The 12,479-nt window shown below is 37.2% G+C and overlaps 1 long non-coding RNA gene across 1 annotated transcript; it reads left to right on the top strand.

The window, feature by feature from the left end:
- The first annotated feature begins 6,318 nt into the window (after positions 1-6,318).
- Positions 6,319-9,904, top strand: LOC137182203 (uncharacterized). Its single transcript, XR_010928272.1, has 2 exons — positions 6,319-6,823; positions 8,004-9,904. It is a non-coding gene; the product is annotated as an uncharacterized lncRNA (long non-coding RNA).
- The last annotated feature ends 2,575 nt before the right edge of the window (positions 9,905-12,479 follow it).

Below are 12,479 nucleotides of genomic sequence, written 5' to 3'. Positions count from 1 at the left end.
CCGGATGGAGTTGTGCCGTTTGTCAGACATGTTTAATGTTTGATCTCATACATCATGATACTGGTTTATTAAAATGAGGAAAATAGACAGCAACAGAACTTTTAACTGGGAAATCAACTCATGTGTTTCTCATCAGGTTATTAATTAAAAATTCACTTGTAGATTTTATATTAACTCAGATGTTACAAAGGAAATGTATTGGTTAACAGCTGGAATGCCATGTGTGATGTTTGGATGTAATTGGATCATACCTGCACATGTTTTGGGACTGCCTAATAATAATAATAACAATAATAATAATAATAATAATAATAATAATGATAATAATCACCTAAAGCAGTGGTGGAACGTAACCAAGTATGTTCAAGAACTGTAATTAAGTAAAATTTCAAAATTTCTACTCTACTACATTTCATAAGGAAATATTTTACTTTTTACTCCATTACACTACATTTATCTAAAACTTACTTTTCAGATCAATATTATATACATAAAACATGATCAGTTTATAAATGACCATTGTTATTGATTACACAGTATAATACTGCAGTTGAAGGTGTCAAAATTTGTTCCACCTCGACAAAATTAAAATGCCGTTGACTTGCACACACTGACGGATCAGTATCGATATTCCAGCTGTAATCAGTATATGATAAATATAACACTCTAAATCGGGCCATTATGATAATGAGTTCTCTAATTTTTGATACTTTAACATGAAAACAGTCGAGGTAAAATTTACTTGTGGCTGTTAAACATTACTATGTTTCAATAAAATATTCAAGTCCTCCAGTCTGTTCCTATGTAGTACCCTCTATTTGTAAAAATAGTCGAGATGAATCCAGATTAAAAACATTTTTACCTCTAAGCGCGTGTGATATGACAGAACTGTGTCACATCATAGTTCATAACAGCTTATAACGAATGCAAGACAATTCATGGATGCCGATCGAGCTTTAGAGTTCCACACTGCAATGACTGGTGGCGAGTTCGATGGGGGGGACCTATCAGGACTGAGCCATGTGGTAGCCAGATGTACAGGTAAATGTTTCCTGTTTCTGTAATACTCTGTATGATGGAGGTTTTTTTTCCCATTGAGGTATTGCTACTTTTACTAGTAAGTAAGAAATCTCCACAGCTTTAAAGTGAGAAAAAGAGAATTGAAAGTAAATGTTCATATAAACAGTGTATGCAAATAATTAGGGCTACAACTAATGATTATTTTTATTATCGATTAGTTGCTTTGTATATAAAATGCCAGAAAACAGTGAAAATGCCTGTAATAACTTCCCAAAGTCTTTAAATATCTTATTTAACCCAAACAACAGTCAAAAACCCAAAGAAAATAAACTCACAATCAAATATGACAAACAAAAGCAATAAATCATCACATTTGAGAAGCTAAAAGCAGCAAATTTTTGGCGCGTTTTGCTTAAAAAACGATTAAAACGATTATTTGATCAACATGATAGTGTCTGATTACTTCACTGTCGATTGACTAATTGATTAATGGAATAATTGTTGCAGCTCTACAAATAAAGAATATTAATCTACAGGAACAACAGCAATAATAATAGTAATAATAATATTAATAATAATCAGCTTTGGTCAAACAGTCTTGCACTTTGGTGGGATAAAGTATAGTGTTAAAAAAGCAACGTAAGTACAGTACCTTTGTACTTTCCACCATTGGTTCATGGTTTAATGCTTTATAATGCAATCCACTGTAGCAGCTGTGTAATAAAACCTACGACTGTCAGACGGCTGATGAATCACCTCCGTAGCACCTTTAGAGAATGCAGTTTGTAGTGTTGCATTGGATTGCATTATCCAGCACCGGTGTTCATGTTATTGTGTCCACTCCCTCCGTTTAAACACACGGGGGCAGCACAAGCAAAGAAAAAGGAAACAGTGATGACTCAAACATGAGACTGCAGTCACCTAATCTAATCTTTCCACTACACAGAGAGCCGCGGAAAAGACTCAGAGCTTCCACAGGATTTAACTGAGACTGAACTCACTCAGACACTGATGTCAGCCAAAACTGGCAAACTGGTTTCCAAATCACCTCAAAGCCTGAATATACTGAAACTGACAGGCGGGGAGGGTTCAAACATCGTCTTTTATCCAAATCATAGAGGAAGAAAAATAATCTGCAACTATTTTGATAATTAGTTAACTACTTGAGTCACTTTTTAAGCAAAAATGTCAGACATGAATTCCAGCCAAACAGCCATAAGGATTTGAATCTTATTAACAGGTTTCCCGTTTACAATCAATCAATTATGCGTGTGCAGCAGGGGGCAGGAAATACATGACCACAATGTCCTGGTAGCTTATATATGGACATTTTCAGTATTTAGAGATAAAGAAACTTGCAGGCACACATTTTTACACCACCTTTTATAGATATCTGTTAGCTCTTGCTAGCTAATGGGACACATATTCCAGTGAGAAACAGCAGCTAGTTGCAGTGATAACGCTAACACAAGCTACACAAAGTTACTCTACAGGTAGTGAAAATAAACTGAGTCCCAAAACATTCAACCAGCAGCATAAGCTAAAAACACAGAAGTAATGTTAGTATTTAAACAATAACATTAGCAATAAAACGGTAAAGTAACATTAGCATTTAAACAATAAAGTAATGTTAGCATGAAAACAATAAAGTAACATTAGCATGAAAACAATAAGGTAACAGTGTTTAAACAATAAAGTAATGTTAGCATGAAAACAATAAAGTAACATTAGCATGAAAACAATAAGGTAACAGTATTTAAACAATAAAGTAATGTTAGCATGAAAACAATAAAGTAATAGCATGAAAACAATAAAGTAACATTAGCATGAAAACAATAAGGTAACAGCATGAAAAAAATAAAGTAACATTAGCATGAAAACAATAAGGTAACAGTATTTAAACAATAAAGTAATGTTAGCATGAAAACAATAAAGTAATAGCATGAAAACAATAAAGTAACATTAGCATGAAAACAATAAGGTAACAGTATTTAAACAATAAAGTAATGTTAGCATGAAAACAATAAAGTAATAGCATGAAAACAATAAAGTAACATTAGCATGAAAACAATAAGGTAACAGCATGAAAAAAATAAAGTAACATTAGCATGAAAACAATAAGGTAACAGTGTTTAAACAATAAAGTAATGTTAGCATGCACAGTACAGATGCACTCATTCTGGTTATATTCATAATGTTACCACTCTGAAAAATGATGAACGTGACAACACAATGCATTTTCCACCTAAAGCCCTAACTGATCACCAAAGTATTGATCAGAGTCTGACAAACGTCACTCTTCATTAAACAAACAGTAACATAGTTCAGTGTTTCTTCCTGCAGCTTCAGTGTAAAACCTAAAAGCTAACAGCTAATTCTGCACTCTGAGCTAACTGGGAGGTTTCCCTCACGGGATAATGACAGTTTTCCATCAATTACTTCATTTGTGCAGTTTAGGGCATAAAAAACAACATGTCAACATGTTGACCTTCTCATAAGCTCTCAGTCATTCTGGTTTGATTTCTGCCACCTGTGTGCATCTCATTGACGAAGGCGCTCAGAAACTCGTCTAAAGGCAACTGAATACATATTTGTGAAACTTAATCACTGACATATTTTACTTTGAAAACCATCTACTGAATTTATGAGGTCTGAATTCCCCTCACTGAAATTTTAGCAGTCAATTTCAAGCTGTGTAATTTCAAAAACGTTCCGGTATGTACATCTTTTGGGGGTTTACAATTTCAGATAAAAATTAAAGTATCCAATATTTAAAAGCTGTATTCTCATCGCTCATATTAAACGTGTTACTCCTGCCCCAGAAAAAGCCCATCTTGGCCCTGCAGTGGAAAACCAGGCTGCTGCAGAATCAATAGACTAAATTCAACTCATTAGATGCTCGGCGGGTGATTCAGAGTTTCCTCAGTGTGTGGCCTTTGATTATGAAAACTCTCTGCCTGTCTTTCCCTCATTATCTTTCTTTCTCGATGCCTCCCTTCCTTTCCGATACAGCTGTACACAACCTTAGTATCTCCATCACACACACACGTGCTCTCCTGTTTGCAGTAATCCGACAGCAGTGGTGGTGGTGGTGGAAATGGAGGGCTGATGAAATATTAATGTGGAATCATGGGAGGGCCAATGAAATCCATTAGCAGGTTCAAATCAATGGGAGGAGTAAGCAGTGCCAGACTACCCTCCCCAAATGACCCTGATAAAAATAAAAATAAGTAAAAAATAGAGTATCTACAGTGAATATATTAAGTGGTAGAAATGTGCTGTGCATTCCTTAATGAAATTATCAAGATGCACTGTTCATAGTAAAGCATGTTTTGAATAAATATTCCCAGTAATATAGCTTTTAAATAAATAAAATGTAGTTTAAGTGAAGTGTTAGTGGAATAATACATTATAGAGCTCTAATGAAATGTCTGAATTACTCCCATGTTTCATTCTTTAAGTCCAGTTTTGTATTGGGTTATAACAGCGGCTTGCAGAGCACACACCAAAAATCCTTTATGAATTAAACAGACTAGCGGTCCCTTAATCTGACCTCAAGAATGGTGTTGCAAGATAAATGTGAGGGGTAGTGGAGTGATTAAGAGGACATAAAAAGGAAAAACAAATTGAATCTTTTTTCTTTCAAATTACTGGATACTTGTACCTCCTCAGGCCTCTAAAAACAATTAACATGAAACAATCATTGTTCTTTAATCCAACTGCTTATAGCTCACAGAAATATTAAGCAACCTGTTAGGAGGGGTTACATGTGGCTATGAAGGGTGTCAAGCTAACAAGACTAAGAGTCCACAACCATGCTAACAGCTCAGTAAGGCTGGATTTAGGCACAGTGGTGCTTTGAGCTAAATGCAGTGCTCAAACTATGGGGGAGCTGAGGGCTTAGCTCCCCTAAAAGACACCTGAACTCCCCTGAAAGCAACAAAATGCTAAGATGCTGATAAGAGGATGTTAACTGACTTACCAAGTACCTGGCTGAACTCAAACTGCAGCTGTAGCGTCATAACTACGGGGCCACACAGACAAATTAAAACTTTGACCCGATGATGGTGCTAGATATAAAATAATGGATCATCAGAGTCATTATGATTCATCCTGAGAGGAACATGAATGTCTGAACCAAATGTCAGGCCAGTCCAACCAATCAATGTTGAGATGTTTCACTCTGAAGCAAAAACTGCAGTGTCACGCTGGCGCTAGAGGAAAAAGTCAGTAGGATCCATCGTACATGAATCGAAACATGAGTGTCTGTTCAAAATTTCATGGCAATCCATCTAACAGTTGTTGAGATATTTCAGTCTGAACCAAAGTTATGGACCAACTCTCCAACACTGACGTCCATTCACAAGGTTGGGAACCAGTGAACTAGATTATAAATAAATAGTGAAAGTAAAATTTAAAAAAATGAAACTTGAAATTAAATCTAAACTATTTGCAATTATTATATCTGCACTCCATCATTTCCGGACATCTTTTACACACATTCAGCACATTCAAAACCCATCATACCGTAGTTACATATTATAATACTGAAGTCTGAGAACAGAAAACCCTCCTGAGATGCTCTGAGTTTAAATGGTGGCTCTGGTATCTAATACAGAACCAGCAGTGATCAAATGAAATCTACCAGGACACAGAATCAATAGAGAGAGCAGGCTTCTAGAAAGCTCTCTATATTTCCCTGTCATAGATGTCAACAGGCCTCTCAGCTTTCCCACATCTACACATATCTTCCTTTTCCCAACACAGCAGAAATCTACACCGGCAGACTCAACAGCAGTGGTTTCCTCTCTCATGTCATCTTTCCCTTCATCTGCCTCTCTGGTTCTTTGTTAAATTCTCTTCTCCTTCTCGATCGCCACATCCTCCAGGTTTCTTGCAGTTTTCCTCAGCTCTTGTTGCAGCACATTTTTAGCCTGGAAATGTCGATCTGATGATCAGTCCACTTGTTTGGCTCAGACTGAAATATCTCAACAACTGTTGGATGGGTTGCCATGGAGTTTTACACAGACATTCATGATCCCCAGAGGATGAATCCTACTCACTTTATCTCTAGTGCCACCGGGAGGTTGACATTTTTGTTTTTTAGTGAAATGTCTCTACAACTACTGAATGCAACTGCCATTAAATTTGGTTCAGACATTCATGTTCCTCACAGGATGAACTGTAATAACTTAAGTGCCTTCATCAGGTATTTAGTCTTACTTTGCTGTATGACTAAATACCTTCAAACCTAAAGACATTCCCTTCAAACTCAGCTAACAGGCAAATTTAAGATGGTGAACATGGTAAACCTGCTAAAGATCAGCATGTTAGTGTCATTGTGAACATGTTAGTATTTAGCGTCACAGAGCTGCTAGCATGGCTGTAGACTTTTGTATCTCTAGAGATGGTGAGGTGATTTTAACATCACCTGCTGGTCAGGGATTTTAATCCAGTCCCTCTCTGTATTTGGCTCATTTTTCACCCCCGCCCTGGTAGTCATTATAGCTGCAATCATTTCAACGCTCCTTGTGTAGTTTATATCATCATCGTCTGGCGCGACGTCCTCGTATTTTAAAGTGGATCTCTGAGTTGTTTCCATTTGAAGAGCTGCTGTTCCTTCAACCTTTTATGATCAGCTCAATGTGAAAATTTGACTTTTGTGTTACAATGAAGGAAGTCAAAAATGTTTTTTTCTAATATGACAGATGGCCTGTTTGAGAACAAATATGACAATTGAAAAAACTAAAACCATCAGGAGAGCAAAACCCCATCAGATGTGCTGTTGTAATGTCAGCTACAGGTAGGTGCTGCTGTTCTCTTTCAGACACTTTTTTTACACCATTTGTTTACATTTTGTCAATTAAAGGTGCAGTGTGTAGAATTTAGTAGCATCTAGCAGAACGGACAGACATAGAATATAATATTCATAAGTATGTTTTATTTAGTGTATAATCACCTGAAAATAAGAATCCTTGTGTTTTTGTTACCTTCGAATGAGCCCTTTATATCTACATAAGGAGCGGGCCCCAGAGCCCGCCATGTTGCACCATCATGTTTCTACAGTAGCCCAGAACGGACAAACCAAACACTAACTCTAAAGAGGGCCTTTCAAATTTTTCCCGAGTCTCGCAGCCACCATAGGTTCTCCTGCACGCTTGGAAGGTTGAGGGGGGTTTTCACCACTAGATGCCACTAAATCTTTAACTAAAACTTAAAAATATGATAATTCTCAGGCAGGTTCTGCTGCCTTTTTGTCTCTGATTCCTAAGTGGATTTATGGAGATTTATTGGCGATACACATCAGAGATAATGATATGTAAGTCACACTGAATCATATCGATATGTATTTCATGTGTGTGTTCACATTTGACTGAGTTACTCCAAGAGGGATGATGAGTTTTGACTCTTCTTCACCTTATGCAGTATCTTTGTCTCACCTTTAACTCTGGCGCCCTCATGGGGAGGCTTTCGCCTTTGTCCTGCTGAAAGTTCATGTCTATTACAGACCAGATCCTGTCATTTCCCTGTGGTTAAAATGTCATCCGGAACGATGAGTTAATTACAGAGGAGCACAGTGGATATATCATCCCCCACCTCCCCCTGTAATGTTCATCCTGTCTGAATGGGCCTTTAGTCGTGTTTAGTAATTAGACCAAGCAGACAAGTTGATAGGAGGTTGGCAGAGACTCAGACAGACAGGAAGGAAAGGAAGGCTGACTGGTGGGCAGTTGTACAGACTAACCAGTGAGCAAGAAACAAATACAGACCAGCATTTAGGAAGACACAATTATGTGTTCACACACATACACATGTCCCTTAACTTCATGAGATTCATTCCAACTATCTGACCTGCAATTTCACCTAGAATTTGGACCCAGTCCGAGCCGGGTCTGTTGACCTGTAAAGACCTCTATATAAGGTAGAGCAGGAGGGGACAGTACAGAGCTTTAATGAACTGTGTTTGTCCTATTTCTTACTAGATGTTGGCTGTGATGTGATGAACAGAAACAGAAGTAGCAGGGAATCTGTCCCGCTTCCCTCTTCATGACTTGAATAAGCGATGGACATTTCCACACCACCTAGAGCGGCAGCCGATACCCCAGCCAGATCTGGTGGTCAATGGTCGAAATACAGGAACCGAAATTTTTCCAAACAATTGAGCCCCCTGCTTTGGAGGAGGAGGAGGAGGCTGTGCTTCCTGTTGTATGAAACAACTGGACTCGATTTATAAAGACATTTTCTGAACTGAGAATGCCTTTGAATTAACTCTCCTATGAAATGTAGCCCCCAAGCAGTGAAACTACTTGTTTGACAGTATGGTGCACGAGCTACACAATACAACAGATTTCTAACAAGCCCCGAAGAGGGATGGATTTACTGCTGATGCTGATGAATGCTTACTAAATATCACAGCTGCCTGTGATAGAGTGGGGGTTGATGAGAGAGGAGGGAGATATAAAGAAGGAACAGATGATCGAGGAGTGAAGAGAGAAGATAGAAAAGAAGTGGTGGATGAAGGGGATGTAAGATGTATGAGACCATGTCCACAGTAAACCGGCTAAATTCATAATCTCCGTCTCTCTGTTTTATTCCTCTGTCCAGACTAAAACTGCATTTTTCTCCCACGGAAACAGAGCTTTTCCAAAACGGCCTCCAGAGTGTGAAATTTAAGGAACAGAGGATGAGGAAAGGGGTGAGGTTACAGAAGAAGAAGAAGCTGGAGAAAGGAGTCAGGCAATGAAGCAGAGACAGAAAAAACAAGAGGAGGAGGTTATAGGTAAACATCTAAGGAAAAGGAAATGAAACAGAAATAAGAGGCAGAGAGAGAGAGAGAAGGAAGGTAGAAGTCTACTGATCAAAGGAAGGAGCATAAGGACAGAAAATGGAGGACGATTTGAAGATTGTGCCGGAAAAGAAGCAGAAGAGGGAACATAAGTGGTTTGAGGAAAAAAAAATTTGAATGAAGACGGGGGGGGGGGGGGGGGGGGGGAGGGATGTGTAGGAAAAAGTAATAGCGATGCCCTGATCCTGAAAGATTATCAGGTTGATCAAGGTATATTTTGATGCATCAGTATCGGCTAAGGTAGTAAATATGGTGAAAATGACTACTGCGTACTTAAGTGAAGAATTATTAAGAGCACCAGTGCGAGTACTGACACCTGATTTGGCAAAAATATGCGGATTGGCTGAGCTGCTGCGTTAATGAACCTGTTAACAGGTTTCTAAACTTTTTAAGGTTAAGGTAAGTTTAAGGTACAAAACTCTCAGGTAGCAGCTTTTTTAGGTGAAGATCACTTTACAGATGCAGGTTTTATCAGCTGTCCCTAATTAACGTTAATCCTGTGAGTAACTTGATGAAAGGCCAAAATTAAACCAAGCTGTTGTCTTTGGATGAACCCATACAAAGATCTTCTATGATGGAAAAAACTGTAACATCTGTAAACTTTCATTTCAGATCCATAATAAGCTGATCATCTTAATACTTTTGAACCTGGACTGTTTGTAAATCCATCACTAAGTTTGTACATAAAGTTCTTAATAACGACTAGTTAGTTTCAAACTAGTGATTTACTAAATCAGGTTACACCGTTAAAACTTGAGAAATGCTAGTAAGGACTTTGGTAATGTGTAAATTGGTTAATAGGAAACAATTAAACCACCATCACCATAGTGTCTTGTAAGCCCATATGGGATGGGCACCAGAAAAGTGCAGGACACTTAAATAAACAATTCAATCAATCAATCAATCAATGTCCCACCATCAAATAAGAAGCAACCAACTACTGTATGTAAACAGGAAGTGACTGTAGCATCACGATCTGTAACACAACTTCCCAAAAATAACAGTTTTAGGATCCAAAAGATTAAATAAACCAAACAATCCTTTGTGAGTGTAGGTGTGACTTTATTTTATTTCTATCTGCATACCTGCAGAAACATGTGTGTTTTAGAGTTAATAGTATTCATGCAGTTTAAAGTGAGAGAGAAATATCAGATTATGCTAATTGATGTTATTTGGTCATTTAGTGTAACGTTATTGGCATAAAGTTTTGTAATTTTAAGTTTATGTGTTTTTTCTGTGAAACTGTAAAGTGTCAGGTCAGATATGTCACCGTATTCCATATTACCTCTTTTACTCTTCAGTATAAATGGCTTAAATATTAGCATGCTAACATTAGCTTTAGCAGTCATTTTGTTCAGCTAGCTAACACAACAGTTCCACCTGCAGTTAGTAGCTGTAAATATTTAATAAAGACTCATCTCTATGTAACAACTAGTTTGTGGTGCAGCCAGTTTTAATTCAGCGATGAATCTCCACTCAGTAAACATTTAGGGTTTAACTTGGCTAAGTGTGAACTCACTAACAGCTCTTGGACCTTCAGTATTTGGATCAAGTAGCGCATGAAAAATGAGTTGTGCCAAGTTTTGTAGCCACAGCTGTTATTTCAACATGTCACATACATGTTTAATCAACATTGCATATATTCTGCTGCTATGTATATATATGTATATATTTTATTTGCATTAGTACAATAGCTATGTCCCAGGTACATTTATGTGTTTTGAAATTCTTTAGTAATCTTTTGATTAAGTCACTTTCCCTTTTGTGTCTTGTACATATTGTGTTTTATGTTAATGTAAAGAGATGCATTGTAATTTTTTTTTCTTAAACTGCCCCGAAATTTTTTAACTTAAGTAAATGTAAGCGTATAGCCCAGGTGTATTTAATCATCATTTTGGTAAGAAGTAAAAGACGTTAAACTTTCTTTCATATCATGAAGACATCCGACACAATATAGCGACGGATTATTCACAGTTTTATTAAAGGACTCAGATCCTGATCCAAGCTAAAAAAAACTTGATAAGGACAGTCCTAAATGAGATAAGGAGGTTAAGGAGGATTTTGACCGGGAGGCGAGAAAGGAAAACAATATGTGCAGAAATTATGCAGAAAAAAGGAGGACTGTGCGGCTAAGTGCAAAGAGATTATTTTGGAAAGAGGAGAGAGAAGAAGAATTGGTAGAAGATGAGGAGAGGCAGGGGAAGGATGAGGCAGGAATGAGTGAGCAAAAGACGATGATGAGATGAAGAAAGAAGAGTTGTTGGTAGAGGAAAAGAATAAAGAGCTGAAGAGGATGCAGCTAAAAGGAGCTAGCTAGCTAAATTTGGTAGCAGTTGAGCTTGTTGTGAGTCAAATTCTCAAACTGTAGCCTACAACTAACTCAGAGAATCCATAGCAATGTTATATACTCTATACAATGTTATACTGTATATACTTCCTGTTTACATCCCCTAAAACATCATAGAAACTGTATTTCCAAAACCGACAGCATGATTATTTCCCAAATCCAAATAAGACAAAAAACAAAGAATATGAGTGACAATCTATTAATGTTAACAGTTTTCTCATTGCACTCAGTATTTTTATGACATTACTTGCTCAATCTTTTGTTTTTGTTTTTTTGTAGTTGTATTTTGTACCGAAGTTCTTTGACAAATTTACAGTGTAGTACAAAATGACAAGGTTGTGATATGTAGCACAACAAGCTGGCGAACTCTGTAAACAGAACTACTCTCTGGAGACTGAAAACGTGATCACTGTCATTAGTCTTTGGAGCCGTTTCTAAACAAACTAAAATGACAAAACGCTTCATAATGAAGGAACATGTCATCCAGTGCAGCACTGTGACTCATTGATGTGTTTTTAATACTTGTTAGTAGATCAGTTCATTGTTGGATTAGATCCAAACATGAGATTTGTTGCCAATTAGAAACTATTTATAGAAAATTGCCTTATCCTTTAAAGTGAAGGGTCGTGACTGGTGATAACACCACTGCCATGAAAAGAGACATTATGAAACAATAATAAAAATTTGACATGTAAAAAGTGTAATTTGGGAAAATGCCAGTATGAATTAATGTTGTTATTACAATCAGATAAGCCAAAGGTTATTTGTAAATTAGGTGCCTTTTTGAAGAATGTCCTTCCATTGTTTAAGTAACATTTGTTGTACTTTGGACATGCTGTGTGAAATTGTTTTGTTATTATTATATCATATGTTCTGTTTGTGCTCCATGCCATGTGATCTTAAATATGAAATATGAAATAACCATTTCTTAAATTATTTCATTAATTATTGTTTAATTTTTTCACACAGTTTATTCATATTATTGTTTATATCATAACGTCTTTTAAAAAATGTATATAATACCGAACAGTTTGGGTCTCCGTAGAGGATGAGGAGCACGATGACGCCATGGAAACCAGGAAGGAGTACCCGGAAGAAGTGGGAGGAGAAGACGGATTGCTCATAGAGAGGCGTGTCAACAAAACAACACAACAGATTCCTCACCAGGCTGGAGAAGGATGGGCTGAGCTGCTGATGAATGGTAGTTAAATATCACAGCTGTCTGCAGCTCTGAGGGGAGGAGCTCGGAGAAGAAATAGATGGTGA

This window comes from Thunnus thynnus, chromosome 4, assembly GCF_963924715.1.
Source record: "Thunnus thynnus chromosome 4, fThuThy2.1, whole genome shotgun sequence".
NCBI lineage: Eukaryota > Metazoa > Chordata > Actinopteri > Scombriformes > Scombridae > Thunnus > Thunnus thynnus.
This window is presented reverse-complemented; position numbering and strand designations above follow the sequence as displayed.